The 19,816-nt window shown below is 38.6% G+C and overlaps 1 non-coding gene and 1 pseudogene across 1 annotated transcript; one reads left to right on the forward strand and one right to left on the reverse strand.

The window, feature by feature from the left end:
• Positions 1-397: 397 nt before the first annotated feature.
• On the forward strand, positions 398-17,254 carry LOC133077004 (UDP-GalNAc:beta-1,3-N-acetylgalactosaminyltransferase 1-like; annotated as a pseudogene).
• LOC133077474 (U6 spliceosomal RNA) lies at positions 1,721-1,823 on the reverse strand. Its single transcript, XR_009697749.1, has one exon. It is a non-coding gene; the product is annotated as a U6 spliceosomal RNA (small nuclear RNA).
• Positions 17,255-19,816: the final 2,562 nt, after the last annotated feature.

The raw sequence follows: 19,816 nt of genomic DNA on the forward strand, positions 1-19,816 counted from the left end.
TAATACCACTTTAGAGATGGAGAAAGTGAGTTTCAGAAATGTTAAGTGACTTGTCCAAGATGTCAGTATTAACATGGCCTTGGAAAATGGGGAGAGGGGAGGGTCGGCCCTCTGCCCGCGTTGGAGCAGGGTGCGCGCGGCGCGCTGGAGAGTTCACGGCAAATCTTTTAATTAAAGCATGGAATACGGAAAACAAAAGACTTCTGCTAGTGCTTTAGTCTCATCTGAAATTCTACAGGCGTGTATCTTATAAGCAGTGTATGGCAGAGTTTTAAGCCAATCTGAGAGTCTGTTTTTCAGTAGAAATTTCAAGCATTAGTTTTGACTACCACTTGCTACGGAATGTTCAGTTGATGAAACTGAAGGTCTTTCACTCAGAAGAAGTAAATCAAGAACCCGAGGCTCGCGTGCTCCTGAGCTTCTGTGAATGGCCCCGGCGCTCCTAACCACCCTTCCGGGTGGGATGTCACTGAGATCCCTGGAGCCTCCTGCTGCTGTCTCTCCTGAGTTTCCTGGTGATGTGGTACCTCGGTCTTCCCCACTACAATGTGGTAGAATACGTGAACTGGATGTACTTCTATGACTATGAGCCCATTTACAGACAAGACTTCCGCTTCACACTTCGAGAGCATTGGAACTGCTCTCATCAAAACGCCCGTCTTGTCATCCTGGTGACCTCACACCCCTCAGATGTGAAAGCCAGACAGGCCATTAGAGTTACTTGGGGTGAAAAGAAGTCTTGGTGGAGATATGAGGTTCTTACATTTTTCTTATTAGCCCAGTAGGCTGAAAGGGAAGACAAAGTATTAGCATTATCCTAAGAGGATGAACACCTCCTTTATGGCAACATAATACAAGATTTTTTAGACACATACAATAATCTGACCTTGAAAACAATTATGGCATTTAAGTGGGTAACTGAGTTTTGCCCCAATGCAAGGTACATCACGAAGAGAGACACTGATGTTTTCATCAATACTGGCAATTTAGTGAAGTATCTTTTAAATTTAAACCACTCAGAGGAGTTTTTCACAGGTTATCCTCTAATTGATAATTATTCCTATAGAGAATTTTAACAAAAACCCCATATTTCATACCAGGGGTATCCCTTCAAGGTGTTTCCTCCCTACTGCAGTGGGTTGGGTTATATAATATCCAGAAATTTGGTGCCAAGAATCTATGAAATGATGAGTCACGTAAAACCCATCAAGTTTGAAGATGTTTATGTTGGGATCTGTTTGAATTTATTAGAAGTGGACATTCATATTCCAGAAGACACCAACCTTTTCTTTTTATATAGGATCCATTTGAATGTCTGTCAAATCAGATGCATGATTGCAGCCCATGGCTTTTCTTCCAAGGAAATTATCACATTTTGGCAGGCTATGCTAAGGAACACCACCTGCCATTTTTTTCCCCTTATATCAGTGTTTATTTATTTTTTTGTTTATTTTCTTAGCATCTTTATTGGAGTATAATTGCTTTACAATGGTGTGTTAGTTTCTGCTGTATAACAAAGTGAATCAGCTATACGTATGCACATATCCCCATATCTCCTCCCTCTTGCGTCTCCCTCCCACCCTACTTATCCCACCCCTCTAGGTGGTCACAAAGCACCGAGCTGATCTCCCTGTGCTATGTGGCTGCTTCCCACTAGCTATCTATTTTACATTTGGTAGTGTATATATGTCCATGCCACTCTCTCACTTCGTCCCAGCCTAAAAATATGGAACGCTTCACGAATTTGCATGTCATCCTTGCGCAGGGGCCATGCTAATCTTCTCTGTATCGTTCCAATTTAGTATATGTGCCGAAGCAAGCACCCACATGCCGTTATTAATTTGACATTCTACCCAAAGCCTAGAGAAGGGAGAGATACTTTGTGGAGACCATTAAAATTAGACTGTGAAATCTCCAATGGAAGACTCATGGGAGGGTCATTGTGTGGCTTACACAGAACCGAAACTCATGAAGAGCCCATAGGCTAGATACTGGAGGGTTGCACTTGACCTGTGGTTTATTTTGACAACAATCAAGTCAGGCCTTTTAAAGATGATATTCAGAGGAATTAAACACCTTACAAAGGAATAGGAGGTTTTTGTTAATAAAACAAACAATTTCAACATGTCATTCTATAGATTAGAATTTCTTAAATGGGTTTCATTGAATTATAAGCTCATTTGTCCAAAAAACAAAGCAGTGTGGAGTATTATTCATTGAACAATCTAGTCAGTTCAGGGTTTTGTGTATATCTTACATGGATTACAGTTTTTAAAATACATAGTTCTGTGTAAAAAAACTGAAGTTATACTGAACAAAATTTCATCTGTTTTTGGTCATTTGGAAGATACTTCAGGATGTTTCAGTATTTCAGAGTTATCAATTATTATTTAATGTTACTTAGAGTTTTGCACTTTTATGGGTGTTTGAAGTTATGGTTGTTTCAATACTGTATAAACAGAATAGTGAAAATCACTATATTTAAACTTCTTTTCCAGTTACTTCACTAATGAGTTAATTATGAATAGCTCCATTAATGTGTAGTCATTGGTCATTATTGCATATCAGTAATCTCTTGAACTTTGATAAATATTTTGTCATGGTAATATAGAGAAGAATTAAAGCAAGAAGATCTGAATTATTGTCTTGTTTTTAAAAATATAATCTCCAGTGTTTTTAGATGTCACTTCATCTGTCTCATTTTTCCACCTGGAAATTAGGAGTAGTATAGAATGCCAGGCAGCATGTTTCCTTTTGGAAAGGACTCTGAAGCCAAAAAGAAAAGAGAGAATATGGTGGCCAGAATATTATGAAAGGAGTGTCATATTTTAGTGATTGAGTTGGAAAGAGAAGACTAAAGATTCGCGCTGCATTGTTAACTGCTCCACGTTTTTTCTCATTAACAATCACTTTGAGAATAAAAAGAAAAAAGAAAAAACACTGCTGCTATTGTTATTAGTTTCACATCAAGAGGAAAGCCCTACTATGTGGTCTAAAATCAAGTCTGATTTCCATGTCATGGAGAAGCACATTTTTTCATAGGAGTGGTGATGTAGGTCACCTTTGACCTGTTAGTTGGTCCAAGAGGAGCACTCCTTGCCCCCATATTCTTGGGATTGTGCAATTTCCCATTAGGCCTGATATGGGACAAGTGATTCCTTTCATCTGGATTACATGATGGTGAAAGATCAAATCTGTTGGCAGAAAATATGGACTTGAAAGTGTATAGTCAGCTCTTGTAATGCTCATATATTTATAATTCTCCTATAAGAAAAGCTTAATTTCAGTTAGAACCATTATAATGTTTGATTCTTTATAACAAGGCTATTTCCATTTCCCTCATCTCAGACCTGATCCAGTTACAATAAAATCAATTAAATGAAAAAAAGAAAATGGGGAGAAATTTTACTGGCTGAACTTCCAGTGGAATGAATTATTTGGGGCTAATTTTCTGCTATGGTTGTGAGAAATCAATAGATTTTGCAGAATTTTGAAAAGCAGCCTTTACTGATTAAGAACATGTTTGGCTGCCTGCAACAGAAGGAAAGTCAATTATAGCGGCTTCATACAACATACGTTAAGGTTTTCATCTGACAATTAAGCCTAGACCCAGGGTGGTACAGCACGTTCTATCATTGTTCCAGGCTCTTTCCTCCTTTGTACTTTCCTTGACACACGGTTTTACCCTCATGTGTGTCACCACATGGTCACAGAATGGCTGCTTCAGCTCAACCTTCGTGTCTGTGTGTCAGGCAGTCACTAAAGTGGGAAAGAAATCCACAGAAGCTTTCTGCTTATATCTCAATGGTCAGAAATATGTCCCAAGGTCACCCTTATCTGTGATCAAGGTTGGAATATGGAGGGTTTATTTTTCTGGGCACATTTCCACCTTAAATAAAATCTGGATTCTCTCCCGAAAAGAGAAAAGGAGAATGGATAATAGGCGACGAGCAAAATCCACTACCTCATGTATATTTAACAAGTAGTTACATGAAAATAAATTTCATAATAAACTCAATGTAATCTCTTGAGGCAGAGGATATCTGCTTTTGGGGAAAAAGGAGTATGGGAAAATATAGTACAGTGCTATAGCACGTGGAACAAAACCCCTTGCTGTTGAAACTTGAAGAGAAACAAAGTTCATCCATTAACAAGGAATTTCCCAGTTGTGTGGTTTGCCCAGAGGATCAGACACTTTGTGAGCTCAGCATTGATCATCCCGCACTTTACAGCTCTCTGCAGTGTCATTATTATGGTTCATTATACTGTTTGCAACTATCTTGGCCAACCTTGAAGATGAGTTCAAAAAGGCCTTGTCCTGCAAACACTCCTCCAGCTCTGCCTATGCTGACTAAGTCAGCTAGGTTTATCTCCCATCAGCAAGTCATTAGGTGAGAAAAGCACTAAAGGAACTCAGGAGCTAAGGATGTTTTAAGGATCTTTGGTGCATCTACTGTCAGTGCATCGGAAGCCTCTGATCTGGGTACTTCTGTCCTATCGCCAGTGAGCATTGCTGGATTCCACCAGCTGTTAATCCCTGCTAAAGTTCTGGTGGATAAGTTAAAGCAATGTGTCTCAATTCTTTTCCACCAGCGTACCCTTAAGATATGGAACTAAACCTGGGAAGGTGTTGTGTGTGTATGAGGTGAGGTAGGGCAACAGCAATGCTTGTGTGTGTGTGTGTGTGTGTGTGTGTGTAAAACATGCCACCTGGCATGATTCACTTTTATTCTGGGAAACATCCCACAATTTACCTAGTGGGGAGGGGATTCTTCCACTCTCAATTTATAGACTTCTGTTGAAGTTTCAGTGTGGGTGTGACAACATTTGGCTAATTCTATAGCTGGCCACCATGATTCATTCAGTGACCCAACCGGAGTCAGTAAGATTCAAGGTTTCTTTTCTCCTGAGATTTCTAGGAAAGAGACTCTTGCTTTTTTCCCCCTGAGATTAAAGACAGAGAAGATATAAAATCTGAAGCGTTGGCACTCATCTTTTGGTTATAAGAATAAAGTCAGTATGGAAGAGAGAAGATTCTGAGAGAGGATGAAGAAAAACAAAGTCTAGGAGACATCTTTTGAGTCTCTGGACAAGCTGTATCCAAAGCCAGTCCCGTTTCTGGACTTTTCATTTATCTAAGCAAATATTTTGTGTGTGTGTGTTTAAGCCACATGGGTACTTTGTGGCATTTGAAACAAACAAATGAAAATCACTAGCACGAACTCCATATCCTTGAAATTATTTAAGTTTTGGGTTTCAGCCTAACAATTCACACACACTTAGCATTCTCCTCAACAATATAAATATATATATATATATTTAAATAGAAAATGTATTTAAATTTTCATTTAAATCACTTCACTTTCTGCCTCAAAATTTTCAAGTAAAATTTATTTTCCAGGAGGAGATGTCATATTTATTATATAGTTTCTCATTCCCTTGACACAATTCTGCATGTGCCAGGTGGTAGATCTACTGCAATTTTAGAAACATAAGCTTGAAGAGCTGTGCATACAAGTATAATAGGGAACTTCTGAAAACAAAAAGTTTTCAGGACTCAAAAACATGGAATTATAATGGTAGGATAATAGGCTTTGGCACAAGAAGACCCATTTGGGACTTTACAAATAGGCAGCACTCACTCCATCCACAAATAAAGCGCTTTTTTGTAGAGGAATACATAAATATAAAAATTCCATAAGCTAGTAACCAGTGGGGTTCACAATCTGAATTTTAACAACTTTATTGAAATAGCTCTGTGTAAGCAGAGATATCCCACGTTATAAAGTGTGACACCTGATGTTGAAGGAAACCAAGCATAATGCTAATGCTTCTGGGAAGTGTGTTTCCTTTAAAAAATAATCCTCAGGATATTATTTCCCTACAGCACAATGTGTTTTAAATTATGGACTACTGAGACCAGTTTTTTCACAAAGTTAGTTTAAACCCCTATTTTTCAAAGGGTTCAGATTTGAGGTGGGTGTGAAAAACAGTATAGATGCTCGATTCATGCTCTGTGAAAGTCCTTCTTTCCTATCCAGAGCCCAATGTGCATAAACTGAGGAAGATTGCAGATGACCAAGACATCAAGCCTTTCATCAAATTTCTTTCAAGTGAACTTCTTAAGCAGAAGTTCATTTACCATAGAGTAGAATACATTTGATTCAAAGGGGTTATTTCAACATCTGTATGATTCCAGAAATCCTGAAGAAATGAGGAAAATTCAGCCAAGTATCCTGATGTCTTTGTTCACTTATTAGCTAATACTTCAGTAATGGAAGGCATAAGGATTTTTGTCTTTACGTCTTTATTCATTGAATCTTAAGGCAGCACTGAATTCTAGATACTATGGGATCTCTTCTGTGGTCACTAGTCTAAAGAACCTCAATGAAGGGCTTCAACATTTCCGCCTCTTTCTCTATATTTTATTTTCATGAGCTTTCTTCACATAGGAGGCTCTAGAATACTATGCAGTGGTCATAAAGTAGAGCAAATAATTTAATATCCCACCTCCAAATCTTCTGCAATAGCAAAATCTTAGCAAGAAAGGAGAGTATCACTCTTCATCTTCAGCTCTCCTTCATCTGACCTGAAGGGTACTGGCTCCAACATTTGCTGTTTTGTTTTGAACCGCAGTATTATATTTGAACATACAATGATTTTTTTCCCTTGACTGAGCCCTACTTTGGTGATTTTTTTTTTCCAGTCAAACTAAGGAACTTAAGATCACTTTGCTACTACAAGGATAAATGGGCAAGAGAAGTATCTTTCTGACATCAGGAAATATTTGCAGGGATCGTTTGTGTCCCAGGACCCTTTTGGATTTAACTTATCCCCTGCAAAAGAGAAAGTGTTGTTAGCTGTCATTGCTAAGAATAAGACGTCTATGTAGCTAAGAAAATAGCTACAAAAACTTAATATTTTCAGCAATATACGTAATGAAGACATTGAGAGCTATCTAGTATGTTTTATTCATGTTGGAATCACAAGAGGATTTGTTTTTCACTGCATGCAATAAGAGCAACCAAACAAAAGTATTCAAGAACTCTGTTTTCCCATCCCTTATTTTCTCAAGTTGTCCTAATATGATGATGTGACTTTGATCCTTGGTGATGGTAACTATTTGGGTGCTTCTCAATCTTTGTATCCACTTAAATACTCCACAAAAACTATTGAATGTGCTTTCGAGAATCTTATCTTAAAATAATGCCAACATACTAGTTCTTTAAGGATATACAAATGAAAAAGAGTGCTTATGTATTCATGAAAATTCTGGAATAGCAAATATCAGTTATGTGCTCTAGTAATAAAAGGACATCAGTTTTAAGAAAATGGCAGTGCTTAATTGAAGTCGACAAAATACGATTTGATCCTATCTCCCCCCTTAAATCTTCCAATGAGAAGTAATGAGTGGGTCCAGAAGCCCAAGCAGAGAAAAGAAAATTTATATTTATTAGATGTCTACCATGTTTTAGGTACTTTACACATATCAGTTCATTTATACTTATATTTTTTATTATAGAAGCAAATGAGGAAACGTGCATTAATCCAAATAATTCTAGTGATTCAAGAACCACAAAACAGAACAGGGAAAGGAGGTAACAATTTATGGCAAAGCCTTGATAACTATTTTGAAAAAATGGTGATATGTCTGAACAATGACAAACATGATGCTGTGACTATACAAGCCCTGGTTCCATGGCAACCCTGTCCCAGCCAGTTGTGAAGAAGGCAGCCTGGTAATGGAAGAAGAAAATAAGATCTAAACTTTCAGACACTCCTTAACTTGTTCCTCTTCCTGGAAATATGTTATATTCCAAATGCTATCTTTACTTCTTATCCATACATCCTCTTCTTCTGTTTTTGGTAAAACACACATTTTAATTTATCATTTGATTATAGGTCAAACAGTTCAAAAGTGCTTCTGAAGAAGTTCTCCCACCCACCAACTCTATTCTTACTCCCCAGAGGTGATTTTTTTTGTGTCTGTTGTTAGCTTCATCGGTTGTATGCCCATAATTTTAAATAGTATTGTTATACTCTTACTTGTTGATTTTTAAATAGCATACTGTCCTATGATGCCACATGATGCAAGATAAAGATTTAACTCACATAAACTATCGGAATGGTGAGTGCATCTGGCAGGTAATTTGCATTTCTCATACTGGTATTAAGGTTACACTAACCTCATTAATGGATTGGAAGGCATCCCCCCTTTTTTATCTTCTGGGAGAGCAAGCATAACATAAGAGATATTCACCTTTAAACTTTGGTGGAATTAACCTGTAAAAACATCTATTTCAACTTCTTTAATAGCTATAGGACTTTTCAGCCTTTCTCATTCTTCCTAAATCAGTTATACATTATATCTCACTAGGATTTTGTTCATTTCACAAAAAGCTTCAAATTTACTGGCAAAAAAACCTCAGAATTTTCTCTTATGCATTAGTATCTTTGTAATTCCTGTTGTATCTATACTATTTTATCCCTAATTTGGTTTATTATTATTTTTTCTTTTTTTCCCCTTAAACAGCATAGTAAAGATTTTTTACTTTATTAGCCTTTTAAAAAAATTGTTTTGGTTCATCTTCTGTATTGAATCTTTTTATTTTTATATTCACTGATTAATACTTTTATTACTTGTTTATTAAATATTGGTTGTTGGTGTTAACAATTAGCCTATTGATTCTTTTTTTTTTAATTTATTTATTTTGTTTATTTTTATTTTTGGCTGCATTGGGTCTTCGTTGCTGCGCACGGACTTTCTCTAGTTGCGGCGAGCGGGGGCTGCTCTTTGTTGCAGTGCGCCGGCTTCTCATTGTGGTGGCTTCTTTTGTTGCGGAGCACGGGCTCTAGGCGCGCGGGCTTCAGTAGTTGCGGCACATGGGCTCAGTAGTTGTGGCTCGTGGGCTCTAGAGTGCAGGCTCAGTAGTTGTGGCGCACGGGCTTAGTTGCTCTGCAGCATGTGCGATCTTCCTGGACCAGTGCTTGAACCCGTGTCCCCTGTCTTGGCAGGCAGATTCTTAACCACTGTGCCACCAGGGAAACCCAATAATTTTAACTTTATCTTTTCTTCTTTTTAATTTATCTTTCATTATACTTAAACTTTTTAAAATTGGAAACACTAGTTTTTAGCTTTTCTCTTTTCTAATGTAAAAATTTTAAAACTAAATTTTCCTGTAGATACTGTTTTTACTATATGGCACAACTTTTGATAAACTTATTATATCCAAAGTTATCTTTCAGTTATAAAATTATAGTTTAATTATTATAATTTCATTTATATTTCCATTTTTATTTCTTCTTTGACCGTGGGTTATTTAATAGTGTTTTATAAAAATTTCCAAATGTATGGTGCTTTAAAATTTCTTTTTGTTATTGGTTTTTTAGAATTGTGATCAGAATATGTGATTGGAGTCTTAACCTTTGAAATTTTTGAATATTGCTTTATAATCTTAGTGATAATCAAGTTTTTAAAATGTGTCAGGTTTTCTTGAGAAAATATGAATTCTCTACTTGTTGAGTATAGTTAGATCAAGCTGGTTAATGGTGTTGACACTCCCCATTACTCCAGACAAACCAGGGTGATTTGATACCCTAGGTGAAGGAAAAACAGAGGTTGAAGGAGGAGGAAGGCAGTTCACAGGGAAAGATCAGAGTCAAGTGTTTATTTTAAAGAATATAACAGAGTTTCTAGTATTTTATTTGAAAAGTAAAATAGGCTTTGGAGTGAGTCCTCTGCTTTCAGATAAGACCAAAAACATTTATAGTACAAATGTAAGTTATAATATAAGACATAGACTATGATCAAGCTTCCTATTATACCCCATATTCCACAACATTTAGGAATTTCTATAGATTATTTTATCTAATCCTCTTAACAAATAAATGAGGTAGAATTTATTACCGCTTTTACAAATGCTACTTACTTAGTAAGAACTTAGCAATTTGTACAACATAAGCTGGTTGGTCAGTGACAAAGGACTAGAATGACCTCTGGTCCAACCCCAGAGCCTTTCTCTAAACCATTAACCTCTTCTGTCAAGTACTTGCTAGACTTTGTGGATGACACAAGAAAGGTGAGATTTGTTCCTGCTCTCAAGGAAGGACACTGTCATCTGATTAGGGACACATGTCTCATGTCCTAAAAATAATTAGAAAATGGGACTAGTTAGTGAACTAATAAAGTTTTAACACAAAATTCATGTGTCAAAGTAAGTATCTAGTACAATGCCTGTGGTATTATAAGACTCGCAGTGAGGAGAGGCCATCATTACCTGCAGTTTTTAGGAAAAGTTTCAAGGAAGAGGTGGGATTTAAACGGATTCAGGTAGGACTCAGATAAATAGAGGAAATATGGTCAACTGGACTGTCCCACTGAAGGAAGCATTACTTGATATATTCTGCACAATTTTAGCTGACAGATTGAAAGCATGGCAGCATTTGCCTAAGTAGAGTAAAGGGGAGGGGGCTGTCTTGGCCAAAGGCACAATGAATAGGAATAGCTATGATGTCTGGGGGCGGTGGAGTGGGGAGGAAGAGTGGAAGGGGCACCAGGAACTGCAGGAGGCAGGGTTGAATGGGTTATGGGGTGTCAAGGTTTGGACTTGGCCTGAGGGAAAACGCAGAACCACTGTGATTTCCTTTTCTTCATAGGGTGTGATACAGGAAGTAATCTGCCTCACGTCGAAATTCTGGCGGACTGGAAACAATATCCCAGGAAAGAACGTCTTCTATTATCTCACCCTCTCTAATACATTTCCTCATTTCCTAACCCCCGAAGACTGGAAGATTTTGTTTTGGTTTGACTTCAGTCTCTTTTTTCTCTATTTTAACTTTATTAGAGTATAGTTGATTTACAACGTTGTGTTAGTTTCAATCACAGCAAAGTGATTCAGTTACACGTACACATATATTCATTCTTTTTTAGATTCTTTTCTCATATAGGTTATCACGGGATATTGAGTAGGGTTCCCTGTGCTATACATAGGTCCTTGTTGGTTATCTATCTTATATATAGTAATGTGTGTTAAATCTTTTTTATTGGAATTTTAGTCCATTTCCTCTCTTGTCTTCCCTCCCTGAAGGTGGAAAATCAATTGCGATGTTTTTCAACATAGTCATAGTTTGATTTTTAATATGTTCTTAATTTCTGAATGGCATTATTGGAAACCGTAGTTTTATTTATCACGTTAACAGAAATCTGACCACCCTTGTTGCCTGACCTTGTTTTCCCTTTTTGAGGAGGTTGAGTAACACATATAACACTATCAATTTAATGAAAAAATATCTGTCAAACTGATTTGGCTTCCTGTGGATTGATTCAGTTGACTGAATTTTCCACATTTCAGAAAAACCAGTTATTTTTATGACATGCAAATGCAGCCTAAATTTTGGTCTCAGAATTGCTGAGTTCAGGAAAGACTGCTGAAAGCTGGGAAGCCTAGTCAAGCATTTGCTTTCAGCTGTTGAACTTATGAGGATCTGTTCTAGATAAAACTAAGTGACATTGTGCTGAGAGTAATCCTGACACACATTAAGATGAAAAAGTAAGAGTCGATCTGCTGACTCCTAGTGTTAACCAGAGTTAATTAGGGGCTCGTGAGAGGCCAGCATGAAACAAGCTATTCCAAAGTGAACTAAGATATACTGCACTTCTCCAACACCTGACTTCTTAACAGCAAGGTGAACCTCAAGAACACAGTTCATATAAAGATTGGTTTGCATTCCGTAAAAATATTTACATGTTAGGAATTAAGTGCATGAGTGTGTTAGTTATTTCTCACCCAACAAAGGTCTTGGAGAATTTCTGTTTCCAGAAAAGAAAATTAATAACAATGTCCATTTGAGACCTGATACAGCACTTTTGTATATGCTGCTTTCCAATTTGAGAATTTACATTTTTGTTGCTGTTTTCTTCCAACTGGCAATGAGGCAAGCTGTCCAGGTTCTGCCACTGATGTCATCTGAGGGGCTGGGCTGAAAGAAAACTAACTTGGAAAGCCTTCCCACAGAGCTGTAATAGTAGGGGTGGTCACTAATATTTTTTTTTTCTTTAAATGTCGATATTGAACTTTCCTTGACACTGAACCTTGTATTGCTGGGTATTTTAAGTTGTTTATCCAGAATCCGACACACTTTAACCTACATAGTTCTGGTGATAATTGCTGAATTTCCAAATTAATAGGAAAACTGGCACAATAGTAGATATCAGAGTTTGCTATTTGTGAAGTGCCAATTTTCTGTAATTAGGGAAAATTGCTAATTATCACTGGAACTATTCATTAATATTTGAAGGAAGAAAGATAAAAATTAATAGAAATGCTTTTTTTAGTGGCTAAAATTTTTAAAGGCTACTTGCTGGGCAGTTGTGAGGAGAATTGAGGCAGCTTTACCTAAATTTTGTGATGGAATGTTTAAAATGAGAGACTTATACCTCACTTAACTAGTACTTCCAATGTTCAAGTGCAAATTGGGAAAGTCCCTACTTAATCGCGTAATACCAGTACCTTTTCATGTAAGGTCAAAGTGGCCCTGGTTTGTTAAATAAAGAGGGCAGAGTCTTCCACATTTATTTAGTGTTATGAAAAGAGGCATTTATTTGCAAGCTTTGCCTAGAGCAATGCTAATTCTCACTGTTATATCACATAATTTTAGGAATATGATAAGCTATGAACGATAGCGTTGAAAATGAGCCATCATTTTCAAAGTTTATAGAACGTTTACCACAGATAGCCTTTTAAGTCTTATTTCTAGGCATGTTCTTTGACCCCAAATAAAAATAAGTACAAATGTAAGTGATGTTTGAAAGATCTTAAATCAGTTTTTTTTTTTTCTTTTCAAGAAGAGTTTAAAATATGTGCTCATTAACATCAGGAAATATCAGAAAATGATAAACTTTTTTTTAAGCCAATGAGTGTTAAAAAAAGTCATTATGAGATAGTGAATTATTCTTTTACAATAGATATTTTCTGAGCCTCTACTCTGAGAAAGGAACTTGGGCAGAGGGAGACTAGTGGGTTTTTGGACTAGATGGGCAAAATGGAAGAAAAAAAAGTTGGTAAAGAAAGTTGGTGATCAGGGTCAGGCTGAAGCTGAGATGTGCTTGTCTGTAGGGGATAGACCATGAAGACACAGTGATTTCAGCAATGCCAATGAATTTAGGGTCAGGGAGAAGGTGAACACAGAGTCAGGGAACCAGTAAGGATGATCAACTGAAAAATTGGAAAAAATGTTCTGGCTGGATGGAGCTGTGGACATAATTCAGTTCAATTCAGAGCAGCATTGATTGAGTTCCTACTAGGTGTTGAATGTAGTCCATTTTGAAAACTTAGGTGAGAAAAATTGGTGAACACACATGATATTTTACCTGTGATGTCAAATATTCTCTCTCCTTCATATTAGATGGTGGTACTGAAGATGAAAAGTTATTGCTAGTGGACGTCAGACAATAGTTTGCACCTTAGGTCACCCAAGCTTGAATAGCATCTTGTGTTGGGAAGGGATCTCAGATGTAACCTAATCTCACCTGCTACCCCATGCTGAAATCCCTGAGGACATTTACTCTAGGAAAGGTAGCCCTTTCGTAAGGATCATGTTGGATTACTGAAGGAAAGGGAGCTTGCAGTTGGTCTGTGTTATTCCAGCCTGGAATCAGCAATCTGGAGAAATAGCCTCAGAACCTTCCTTAACTGATAAGTTTTCCCACACTGTTATCCTAGCTTTGCCCTACTGGGATCAAGTTCTAGTTTGACAATATCTTTCCTGATACCTGGCACTCAGAAAGTAGTGCGATTTCCAGTGTGCCCTGATCAAGAAGAGTCCAGGGAAAGCTGCTTAGGTTATTTCACTTCAATTCATACTTTTCAAGATTTATGAGACTGTTTGGCTCAAAAAACCCCGCTGGCCACTTTATCAGTCCACCAGAGTTCCTAGCTGTAAGCAACAGAAACTTACCGTGGCTGATGTATGGTGGAAAGAAATTTACTAAAAAGATAATTGGGGAGCTTACAAAATCTCCACCAGGGCCAGAGAACTAGCCTCAGAGCTTAAGCAGCCAGGAATGGAGCCCAAGGTGACATTTCAATTGGCTTCCGGTGGAGAGACCACTGCCACCGAGGACTGTACCCCCGAGCTTTACTTCCTACCCCACAGGACTTGGAGCCTGGAGCTGCCCCTGGAATGACAGCAGCCACTGTCTGGTTGCTGCAGAGCCGCTGTCTAACCCGTCCTATTCAGGCTCTTGGTAATGCCTAGGACTCATGTCAGTACAATGGCTGCGAAAATGGCACAAGTGCACCAAATAAGGGGAGACTTCTCGAAACATAGGCAGAGGGTTCAGAAGCTGCGCAGCCCCAAGACTGGCAAAATTACCATTGGTGCCCTCTTACCTCCTTACTTTATACCTTCTCATCTTAGACCTATGTAAAGACCAAAATTCTCTGTACCATTTTTACTTTTCTAAGATGGCCTCTGGTAGGTAGGGGATTAAATGCTTCCATTTCTAAATAATATTTTTTCTTGCTATTTTAAATACAGACTGCACACAGGAGTAAGAATATCAAGGATGTTATTTTTAGAAGTAAATAAGTGATCATGACACAGTATCTAAGATTTACTGTGTTTAGCCTCTGTGGGTAACCAGAGGTCATCTTTTTTCAAGTGCTCAGAAATCATGGGCACTAACCGAAGAGAAAGTGGAATTGTAATGCTTTGTACAGCATTCCATTGGGGAACTTTCTTTATTTAGGAGATAAGAGTTTAGAACCTCTTTCCCTTCATACCTGACCACGCATTATAAGATCCACAGGACAAAGTATAATCATATGAAATATGGAACATGCTTAGTCATGCAGCTTCTTTACAAGACCGTCACAGATTTGTGACGACAGACTTAGATAATAATAATGCAAAATTCATCAAGTGCTCACGGTACTGTAAGACGTCATTGCGGGTCCTTTATGTCAATTAACTTACGTGATTCACAACCGCCCTAAGAAGAAAGGTTGTTCTTATCCTATTCTGCATATGAGGACATTGAAGCAGAGAGAGCAAGTTACCCACCCAGGCTTCTACATCTCGTCAGTGGCCAGAGCCAGATTGGAAAGCAGGCAGTCTGACCCCAAAGCCCAGAGCCTGACCCACTCAGTCTAGCTGCCTGTTAGAAAAGCACGCACAGTGATGCTATCAGGTTTCTCTTTGGCGGGTCAGAAGTAGCATTCCTGCAGTAAAGGTACTTTTGCTCTGGTGGTTGGCACTTCTCAGCTGAAATGAGAAGCCGTTTTACTGCCACCGGTACAGAAAAATATGTCGACCTTATTTTTCCTCTCAGTCCAATCCCAAATGCAGGGAGCAGTGTGACTACCCAGTGTGAAAGATATTCCAAGCATCTCAGCTGATAAATTCTAATGGAGCTCCGATGCCTTTTGTGACTTTATTCAGATTCGTTTAGTGCACCAAGCATAAACTGCTTAAATCTTTCACATACAACCATTCTATTGCCTATTAATTAGAACCATCTTTTAATTGCATTGGTGCTTCAGAATTAAGTCAATATAGTTACAGGGATAGAATCCCCTGAAGGAAAAATTTCTCTTTATAGGAAGCAAGTGATGTTAAAAACGACAGAAGCAGCAAACAATAAAAATCCCCATAACATCTCCAAAACAGCCCCACAAAAATCTCCCTAAATCATTTGAGGATAAAACTCCATTTTCCTAGCTGCAGATTAAAATACACTTGATACTAAGCCTCCTTCCACACCCCTGCTGTGTTGGCTGTCGTTGAAATGTTCTTTCTGTGTCTTCAGCTCTCTCTCTTTTAAAACTGATTTCTTCTCCCCAGTACGTGAGGTAACCAGTATCCTCCTACTGTTTACAGACTCTCTCCTCCATCAAAACAGGAAAAGATCACAAGTCAGGCTTTGCCTTCTGATGGATTGGTTCTATTTTTTATTTCACTGATTAAACATTACCTCATCCAAGTATTTGCATTTTAGGTCATTTTAGCTCTCAGTGTCTAAAGGAACGTCAGTTATTGACAAAGGTTGGGGAAATCGGAGGCAAGGCAGGAAGGGTTGAAATCATTCAAATGTCCTGAAGGTAGACTTGCTTTAACACTTTGGGGGAGATGTTGAAGTTGGGCATGGAAACGTTTATATCTTTTCTCCCTGACTTTCCAGAGGGACAAAGAGATAGCAGAGATTGACAGAGACTCGGTCCTGGATTGCTGGTGGGTCTGGGGTCTTGGATTCCCCTGCTCTCTCTGGCCACCCCCAGACCCATTTCCATCACAGGTTCATCTCCTCACAGCCTCCACCTCAGCCATACCCCGATTCTTCCTCCCTCTCACCAGAAATGCCCTGAAGTATATATGCTGATTGTCATCACAAGTTATTTTGGTTAATGTCATAAAGTTCCTGACACCTATTCATTAGTGGACATATGACTGTATTCAGTGCTGCCTGGATCACGTTGCCTTGAAAAATAATCCAACAAACATCCTCGTACCGCAATCTATGGCCTATATTTCAAGTAGTATTACCTCCTTGCTCTCTGGAGTTCTGAGTCAGGCTTTTTATAGTTCACATAACCTAGATTTGTGAGTCACTATGTACAATAAATAGCATTCCCCCTGCTACCACGAGTCTTGGAATCAATGCCAGGTGTCACTGCTGTTGACACCCCTGCTTGCTGACGACAAATGTGCCATAGAGTTCATGGTCATCCGAGGCCTCAGTTTCCTCGTCTCTAAAGTGAGATGGTTGGTAGCTTTCTAACACTTGTTTTGGTATCAGTGGCATGTCTCTTGTTTATCTTTTATTCTGAATGAAAACTTTTAAAGAACTTACATTTTATCTTACACCCCGAAGTGCATATTCTGTTTTGCTGTTTCAGGATGAAGCTCACACTGAATGGGAAAAGAGGAAAGAGCAAAGGATAGCAAGCTGGTGGGAAATTTTGGACCACATGCTCTATCTCATGGTTCCGAATAAAGAGAAAATGGGCAGAGCAAAGGGGCAAATAAAGAAGGATCTATTTGCTTACAACTGTGCTCCTATCCTCTGAAGCATGTTGTTGAAGCCTTGGAGACATCATTAATTTCTCTTGCTACCTTCCTCAAGCCTGAGTGGCCAGCCTTGGAAAGATGCAGCCGGTGTTCTGCTGTTACAGACGACTCTAGAGTCCATACTGGCCTGGAAGAAATTGGAAGTGAAGTTAATACCCAAGGAATAAGTCAACGCTGGCTGCTGTAGCAGAACATTCCAGCAGAGTAAGGGTGACCACTGGGGTAGTATGTGGCCCAGTGTGCAGACGGGATGACATTGAAGGGACCTCGTTTCTCTGACTCTCTGATAGTCCACAAAACACCACACATACGCTAGAGCTACATTTCCTTGGTTTGCTTGGTTTAATCTGGTCTCCCTTGCTTCTCCTTTTCTCATACCTTGTCTCTGGGTTTTAAGGACCTATTTGGGGTTTGCACCTTCTTTTCCATCTCTTCAACTCCCATTCAGCCTCATTTGTTTTTCTATTTCCCTTTCTTTCTTTTTTCTTTCTAGCTATTAAGGCACCTGCCATGTATCAACCCCCAGGGGCCCGAGTGGCAGCTTCCTTAATTCATGGAATGCCTAATTTTACCCACTACTTTGGAGATGGGGCTAGGTTTCCTTTAAAAAGGAAAAAAAAAATTTCCTGGTAGTGTCTGTTTATATCTCTAAGGCTCAAATAATTGAGAACAGTATTGTTTGAGGGAAGATAATTTCTAATGAGCAATACACAAGGAAGAAAATCTGATTCTCCCAAGTGAAATTCCTGACAGACCACGAACTCTACAAGAAAGAAGCAGAGCACTTCTCTCGGTGGTGACCAAGGTAGCGTGTCTCTAAGCTGACATCATAGAAAGGCCTTTGTGCATAAATAGACCATGTATTAATAAAATAATATTTATGATTCAGCCTTTTTCTTTCCTTTCAAGTATCAAGCTGTAACCTAGAGGAACAAAAATAAAAGAAGTTGATGTCTACAATGTAACTGTTAAGGGGGAATTTGCTCCACTGTTATTTGGATGTAATTGGTACTGAGCATCACAATGCGCTTGTAATTGGGTCTGTACTTGTTCACTTCAAGGGTTCCATGCTATTTCTACTTGAACCCATTTTTTTGATACCGTTCAGCTCAGCAGTGCCAACTAACTCTTGTTATGTAGTTGAAAAACTGTGGCCATTAAAAATAGGATACAGTGTGATTTTGTTTTGCAGCACCGCATGGAAAATCAGTTGCTGTTCATAACAGCTCTGTGGTTGGTTGATTTAAAGCAGGGGGGTGACTTGGAATTGACAAGCAGACAGTTTGTGAAAAGGGATATTGTATCTTTAAGGCTTTCTGACTGATTGTGTTTAACTGCGCCACGCAGCAGGCAGTAATTAGGCTGTAGCTTCACGGAGAGGCTTAAAGCACCAGCTCTGGTTCTCAGTTCTCCAGATTTTTTTTTTTTTTTAAAGCACAAACATTTTTTGGATTTGGAGCCATGATAATGTTTTAAAACCGTGAATGTGTAAGTGAGCAAATGAAAAGCTGACCCTAAAGGCTTCCTGTGCAGACTGTCTCTGGGGATCACCCTGTACCGATGGACCCTCGGGAGACCAGACAGCCGCCCTGGGAAGCAATGAGAACCATGATAGGAGCACAGGATGCTGGAGAAGGTCAAGGTGCTCTTGAAATGAAAGGAAGGCTGCTCTTATAACATGGCACGGTTTCTTCTGGCCCAGTTCACAATGTTAATGAGACTAGTTGAAGCCTGCTTCTAAGATTGATAGACAAAGTGCCTAATAATTTTTATTTAGGGGAAAGAGAAATTTTCCTTTACCTATTAAGTAGAAAAGAGTGTATGTTATAGAAACAAATCAAAGAAGCCATTAGTTTAAGGAATACTTTCCATCCACTGCTCTGCCTCTCTTGCTACTCCCCAGCCCCCCGCCCCGGCACCTCTTAAAATACCCCATTGCTGTTTTGAAAAGCAGTGAACACTGTCAATTATTATTTGGTAAAGCCCAAGTTACAAGTTTTTCAGGCGTTTGTTATCACAGAGGAGCAGTTGACAGATTTTACACTGACCTTATAAAAACTGAACGTTCAATTACTGGTTGACCATGGTAGCTATCTTCATTTTCAATCAGGCCACACTGGCTGAGTCCCAGCTATGTGCAAGATGCTATACTAGGTGCCACGAGAGATAAAAATTGTTCTGGAAATGTGATTGTGATCTTGCCTGACACTAGGTACAAACTTTCCTTCCTTTTCCTAATTATCTGGGTGAGTTATTCCATATAGATTTGGGTACCATTTAATTTTTAAATTGCTATGCATGTTGTTCTTTTCTTTTTGTTAAGTCAATTCCTTTTTTTTTTAAAAAACCTTTCTTACTTTCTTACTGATACCTGTAAGTATCCGTATCCATTCCAACACTTCTGTAGATTACAAACATGTACGGGTTACAGACATTTTTGGTTTTAAGTAATAACGCCTCATATCTGTGGATCACTTCAGAGTTTTGGATGTGTTTTACTTCTCATTACATCATTTGGGTCTCCCTGCCCCATCCTGTGGGTGGTAGGGTAGGTGAGAGCACCACTTTGAGATGCCCGGGAGCTGGACTTTGAAAGGGGCTGGGATTAGGAATCAGGTTGGCTGGATTTCTGCTCTTCTCACTAATAACATAGTCATATATTCAATCCCAGAACGAAGCATCTTCTAATTTAAGAGTAATAGAAACATTCTGGTATAACTTTTCTCATTAAACATGGATTCAAAGTCAA

The sequence above is a fragment of the Eubalaena glacialis genome, chromosome 17, assembly GCF_028564815.1.
Source record: "Eubalaena glacialis isolate mEubGla1 chromosome 17, mEubGla1.1.hap2.+ XY, whole genome shotgun sequence".
NCBI lineage: Eukaryota > Metazoa > Chordata > Mammalia > Artiodactyla > Balaenidae > Eubalaena > Eubalaena glacialis.